Below are 7192 nucleotides of genomic sequence, written 5' to 3' on the forward strand. Positions count from 1 at the left end.
ACGTCCACCATTTCAAAATCTGACATATCCATCCGCCTTGACACTAGCGTTGAATCAATGAGAGGGGCACGGGAGAGGCTCGTGGCAACCAGCTCTCCTATATAAGCTATTAGTGTGAGGCTCGCTCTGCATTAGAAATTAGCAAACACACCAACATCCGATCACAAAGGCTCCCTTGTCACTCATGACACGCAGCCCAACTGCTTTCCAAAATTGCACCAGCTGAGTGACAAGAAAACATGATCTAAAGGAGAGTCGAGGAATAGCACCTTGAGGGTGGGCTTCATGCCCCTCCAATTGATTCAACATCGGCGTCCACCATTTCAAAATCTGACATTTCCATCCACCTTGACACCGCCGTTGAATCAATGAGAGGGGCACAGGAGAGGTTCGCGGCAACAACCTCTCCTATATAAGCTATTAGTGCGAGGCTCACTCTGCATTAGAAATTAGCAAACACACTGACATCCGCCATAAAAATCCAAATCGTTGAAAATTCTGACCAAACAGCCATCCACGACCCAATTTATTATGAGGTCGTCTAAGGAGCAAAAGATTGTCATCGGTTAGGAGATGTGAATTCATGGAGCCAAGGGACTGAAATGGTCATCGAGCTCATCCGATCAACTGGATGAATTTCACCTTGAAGGGGCCCAATCCAAAAGTTCCGAAGGTCATCTCCTGGAACTCTCAAGAACAAGGACCATCCACCATTTCAAAATCTGACATATCCATCCGCCTTGACACCGGCGTTGAATCAATGAGGGGGGCACGGGAGAGGCTGGCGGCAACCACCTCTCCTATATAAGCTATTAGTGCGAGGCTCGCTCTACATTAGAAATTAGCGAACACACCGACATCTGCCCTAAAAATCCAAATCCTTTAAAATTCCTACCAAACAGCCATTCACGACCCAATTTTTTATGAGGTCGGCAGAGGAGCAAAAGATTGTCATTGGTTAAGAGATGTGAGTTCATGGAGCCCAGGGACTGAAATGGTCATCGAGCTCATCCGATCGACTAGATGAATTTCACCTTGAAGGGGCCCAATCCAAAAGTTCTGGAGGTCATCTCTTGGAACTCTCGAGAACAAGGCCCATCTTACATGAAAACTCTGCTACTGCGTAAACATAGGTTGCAATTAAAGAGAAATTGTGAGGCCGTCCCAATGGCCCGAGGCCAATGGCTCCGACTAAGTCAATTTTCTCTTGCAATCACCATGCTGCTATTCACAGAGAGATCTCCCCATTCACTTGTGACACGACGCACAATCCAAGGTCTAGACGCGAGCTAGCCCTTGAAAGAAAGACCACTTTCCAAGACATCCCCCGATGACACATTGGAATGTCAACTGCTGTCGAACCATTCCCAATGTTGTGCCGATCGAGTTGGCACAGAGGCGACCTTAGGGAGCTCCTGAGTAGCAATCGGGATGTGCTTTCGTGCCCATCTCTCACAAAAACCAATGTTAGATGTGGACAAATTTGGAATCCAAGGGCTCGCATCCATCAATATCATCGGCACTGGGTCTATATATTCAAAGGCCACAGAGAGGTTCCGATAAGAGAAGCTCCCCTGCTCACTCGCATAAACATCCCAAATTCTAGACACAAGCTCCCACCCTTAGCATCGCTCTCCAGATCACCGCAATGACACATTGGAATGATAACCGCTGTCGAACAACTCCCAAAATTGTGGCAATGGAGTGAGAAAGAAGAGCAACTTTGGGGAGCCGCGCATAGCAAACGGGCTGTGCTACTGCTTCATTCCACTCTTATATAGATCCAAAATCGTTGATTTCATTTGGAATCCGAGGCTACATTCATCCTTGCTCAAATAAGCAATGGCTCTTCTAATCGAATGGCCATGGGGAGCTTCTGGTAACAAAGGCACCATTGGAATGACAACCGCTGCCGAACCATTCTGAAAATTTTGTGCCAAAGAAGTTGTTGCGTAGAGAACGACTCTGGGGAGAGAGCCCTCGCATAGCAAAATCGGGATGGCTTCATGGCCCTCCCAATAGAAATGATGCTGGTGCCAATATTCCAAAAATCCAAATAACATGTCTTTCGCGAACACCAGCATTGATTTCTATTGGGGAGGGTCACCGAGAACTTTTGTTATCAAAGCTCCCATTGTAGCCACGATAGGCACACAAAAAATTGCTAGAGCCCCAAGCACCCACCTCATGGCTAGACAAGGGCTCACCATTAGTAGATCAACTTCGAAATCGCTGAACAGACACACTGTGGAATGGCATCCGTTGCCAAGCCTCTTCCGTAATTGCGTCGGTCGAGTGATCGAAGAAGGTGATCTAAGAGAGAGTCCAAGGCTAGGGATTCGTTGGGGGATTCGTGCCAATAGCAAAAAGTTATGCAATACCCAAGAAACATCGGACGGAGGTGCTAGACGAGGGCTCCCATTTTAGATCGAGTTTTAAAATCACCAAGTAGACGCAGTGAGGGCTGGCAACCGCTGCCAAACCTTTTTCCAAAATTGCACCAGCTGAGTGACAAGAAAAAATGATCTAAAGGAGAGTCCAGGAATAGCACCCTCGAGGGTGGGCTTCATGCCCCCTCTAATTGATTCAACGTCACCGTCCACCGTTTCAAAATCCGAGATATCCATCCACCCTGACAGTGGTGTTGAATCAATGAGGGGGGCACGGGAGAGGCTCACGGCAACCACCTCTCCCATTGCAGCCGCGAGAGGCACACAAAAAATTTTGCTGGAGTGCCAAGCACCCACCTCATGGCTACAGACAAGGGCTCGCCATTAGATCAACTTTGAAATCGCTGAACAGACGTGCTGTAGAATGGCAACCGCTGCTGAGTCTCTTCCGTAGTTGCGTCGATCGAGTGATCGAAGAAGGTGATCTAAGAGAGGGTCCAAGCATAGGCATTCGTTGGGGGATTTGCGCCGATGGCATAAATTTATGCAATACCCAAGAAACACCGGACGGAGGTGCTAGACGAGGGCTCCCATTTTAGATCGAGTTTTAAAATCACCAAGTAGACGCGGTGAGGGCTGGCAACCGCTGCCAAACCTTTTTTCGAAATTGCGCCAGCTGAGTGAAAAGAAAACATGATCTAAAGGAGAGTCCAGGAATAGCACCCTCGAGGGTGGGCTTCATCCCCCTCTAATTGATTCAACGTCAGCGTCCACCGTTTCAAAATCCAACATATCCATCTGTCCTGACAGCGGCGTTGAATCAATGAGGGGGGCACGGGAGAGGCTCGCGGCAACCACCTCTCCCATTGTAGCCACAATAGGCACGCAAAATTTTTTTCTAGAGCGCCAAGCACCCACCTCATGGCTAGAGACAAGGGCTCGCCATTAGATCAAATTTGAAATCGCTGAACAGATGTGCTGTAGAATGGCAACCGCTGCAAAGTCTCTTCCGTAGTTGCATCGGTCGAGTGATCGAAGAAGGTGATCTAAGAGAGGGTCCAAGCGTAGGCATTCGTTGGGGGATTCGCACCGATGGCATAAATTTATGCAATACCCAAGCAACACGAGATGGAGCTGCTAGACGAGGGCTCTCATTTTAGATCAAGTTTTAAAATCACCAAGTAGACGTGGTGAGGGCTGGCAACCACTGCCAAACCTTTTTCCAAAATTGTGCCAGCTAAGTGACAAGAAAACATGATCTAAAGGAGAGTCCAGGAATAGCAACCTCAAGGGTGGGCTTCATGCCCCTCTAATTGATTCAACGTGGGCATCCACCATTTCAAAATCTGACATATCCATCCGCCCTGACAGCGGCATTGAATCAATGAGGGGGGCACAAAAGAGGCTCGCGGCAACCACCTCTCCCCTTGTAGCCACGATAGGCATGCAAAAAATTTTTTCTAGAGTGCCAAGCACTCACCTCATGGCTAGAGACAAGGGCTCGCCATTAGATCAACTTGGAAATCGCTGAACAGACGCGCTGTAGAATGGCAACCACTGCCGAGTCTCTTCCGTAGTTGCATCGGTCGAGTGATCGAAGAAGGTGATCTAAGAGAGTGTCCAAGGGTAGGCATTCGTTGGGGGATTCGCGCAAATGGCATAAATTTATGCAATACCTGAGCAACACCGGACGGAGGTGCTAGACGAGGGCTCCTGTTTTAGATTGAGTTTTAAAATCACCAAGTAGACACGGTGAGGGATGGCAACCACTGCCAAACCTTTTTCTGAAATTGCGCCTGCTGAGTGAGAAGAAAACATGATCTAAAGGAGAGTCGAGGAATAGCACATCTAGGGTGGGCTTCATGCCCCTCTAATTGATTCAACGTCGGTGTCCACCATTTCAAAATCTGACATATCCATCTGCCTTGACACCGGCGTTGAATCAATGAGAGGGGCACGGGAGAGGCTCGCGACAACCACCTCTCCTATATAAGCTATTAGTGCGAGGCTCGCTCTACATTAGAAATTAGCAAACACACCAACATCCGCCTTAAAAATCCAAATCCTTTAAAATTCCTACCAAACAGCCATTCACGACCCAATTTTTTATGAGGTCGGCAGAGGAGCAAAAGATTGTCCTCGGTTAGGAGATGTCAGTTCATGGAGCCGAGGGACTGAAATGGTCATCGAGCTCATCCGATCAACTAGATGAATTTCACCTTGAAGGGGCCCAATCCAAAAGTTTCGGAGGTCATCTCCTGGAACTCTCGAGAACAAGGCCCATCTTACATGCAAACTCTACTACTGTGTAAACATAGGTTGCAATTAAAGAGAAATTGCGAGGCCGTCACAATGGCCCTTGAAAGAAAGACCACTTTCCAAGACATCCCCCATTCACTTGTGACGCGACACACAACCCAAGTGCTAGACATGAGCTTGGAAAGAAAGACCACTTTCCAAGACATCCCTCGATGACACATTGGAACGACAACCACTGTTGAACCATTCCCAATGTTGTGCCGATTGAGTTGGCATAGAGGCGACCTTAGGGAGCTCCCACGTAGCAATCGGGATGTGCTTTCATACCCATCTCTCACAAAAACCAATCTTAGCTATGAACAAATTTTTCCGCAATGACACCATTGGAATGATGACCGCTGTCGAACAACTCCCGAATTTGTGCCCTGATGGAGTGAGAAAGAATAGCAACTTTGGGGAGCCGCACATCGCAAACGGGCTGCTGCTTCATTCTGCTCTTGTATATAGATCTGATGTCATTGATTTCATTTGGAATCTGAGGCTGCATTCATCCTTGCTCACACAAGCAATGGCTCTTCTCATCGAATGGCCACGGGAAGCTTTCGATCACAAAGGCTCCCTTGTCACTCGTGATGCGCAGCCCAACTGCTTTCCAAAATTGCACCAGCTGAGTGACAAGAAAACATGATCTAAAGGAGAGTCGAGGAATAGCACCTCGAGGGTGGGCTTCATGCCCCTCCAATTGATTCAATGTCGGCGTCCACCATTTCAAAATCTGACATTTCCATCTGCCTTGACACCGCCGTTGAATCAATGAGAGGGGCATGGGAGAGGTTCGCAGCAACAACCTCTCCTATATAATTTATTAGTGTGAGGCTCGCTCTGCATTACAAATTAGCGAACATGCCGACATCCGCCATAAAAATCCAAATCGTTGAAAATTCTGACCAAACAGCCATCCACAACCCAATTTATTATGAGGTCGTCTAAGGAGCAAAAGATTGTCATTAGTTAGGAGATGTGAATTCATGGAGCCAAGGGACTGAAATGGTCATCGAGCTCATCCGATCAACTCGATGAATTTCAACTTGAAGGGGCCCAATCCAAAAGTTCTGGAGGTCATCTCCTGGAACTCTCAAGAACAAGGACCATCTTACTTGCAAACTCTGCTACTGTGGAAACATAGGTTGCAATTAAAGAGAAATTGCCAGTCCATCACAGTGGCCCGAGGCCAATGCTCCGACTAAGTCAATTTTCTCTTGCAATCACCATGCCGCCATTCACAGAGAGATCTCCCCATTCACTTGCAATGCGACGCACAATCCAAGTGATAGACGCGAGCTCGCCCTTGAAAGGCCAGGCCACTTTCCAAGACATCCCCCGATGACACATTGGAACAACAACCGCTGTCGAACCATTCCCAATGTTGTGCCGATCGAGTTAGCACAGAGGCGACCTTAGGGAGCTCCTGCGTAGCAATCGGGATGTGCTTTTGTACCCATCTCTCACAAAAACCAATCTTAGCTGTGAACAAATTTAGAATCCAAGGCTCGTATCCATCGATATCGTCGGCACTGGGTCTATATATTCAAAGGCCACGAAGAGGTTCCGATAAGAGAAGCTCCCCTGCTCGCTCGCACAAACATCCCAAATGCTAGACACAAGCTCTCGCCCTTAGCATCGCTCTCCAGATCACCGCAATGACACATTGGAATGACAACCGTTGCCGAACAACTCCCAAATTTGTGTCGATGGAGTGAGAAAGATGAGCAACTTTGGGGAGCCGCGCATGGCAAACGGGCTGCTGCTTCATTCCGCTCTTATATATAGATTCAATGTCATTGATTTCGTTTGGAATCCGAGGCTACATTCGTCCTTGCTCACACGAGCAATGGCTCTTCTCATCGAATGGTCACGGGGAGCTTCTGATTACAAAGGCTCCCTTGTCACCCGTGATGCGCAGCCCAACTGCTAGACAATGGCTCGCCCTTCAGATCGCTGCCCAGGCAACCACCACAATCGCACCATTGGAATGACAACCGCTGCCGAACCATTCCAAAAATTTTTTTCCAAAGAAGTTGTTGCAAAGAGAACGACTCTGGGGAGAGAGCCCTCGCATAGCAAAATCGGGATGGCTTCACGGCAGCTGGATGGGATTTGAATTCATGGAGCCAAGGGAGTGAAATGGTCATCGAACTCATCTGATTAACTGGATGAATTTCACCTTGAAGGGGCCCAATCCAATAGTTCCGGAGGTCATCTCCTGGAACTGTCAAGTACAAAGGCCAATATTACATGCAAACTCTGCTACTGCGCAAACATAGGTTGTAATTATAGAGAAATTGCAAGGCCGTCACAATGGCCCGAGGCCAATGCTCTGACTACTAAGTCAATTTTCTCTTGCAATCACCATGCTGCCGTTCACAGAGAGATCTCCCCATTCACTTGTGACGATGCACAATCCAAGTGCTAGACGCGATCTTGCCCTTGAAAGGCTGTGTTCCAAGACATCCCGATGACACATTGGAATGACAACCACTGTC

This window comes from Cupressus sempervirens, chromosome 2 (genome assembly GCF_028749045.1).
Source record: "Cupressus sempervirens isolate cs-2001-9-10 chromosome 2, ASM2874904v1, whole genome shotgun sequence".
Taxonomy (NCBI): domain Eukaryota; kingdom Viridiplantae; phylum Streptophyta; class Pinopsida; order Cupressales; family Cupressaceae; genus Cupressus; species Cupressus sempervirens.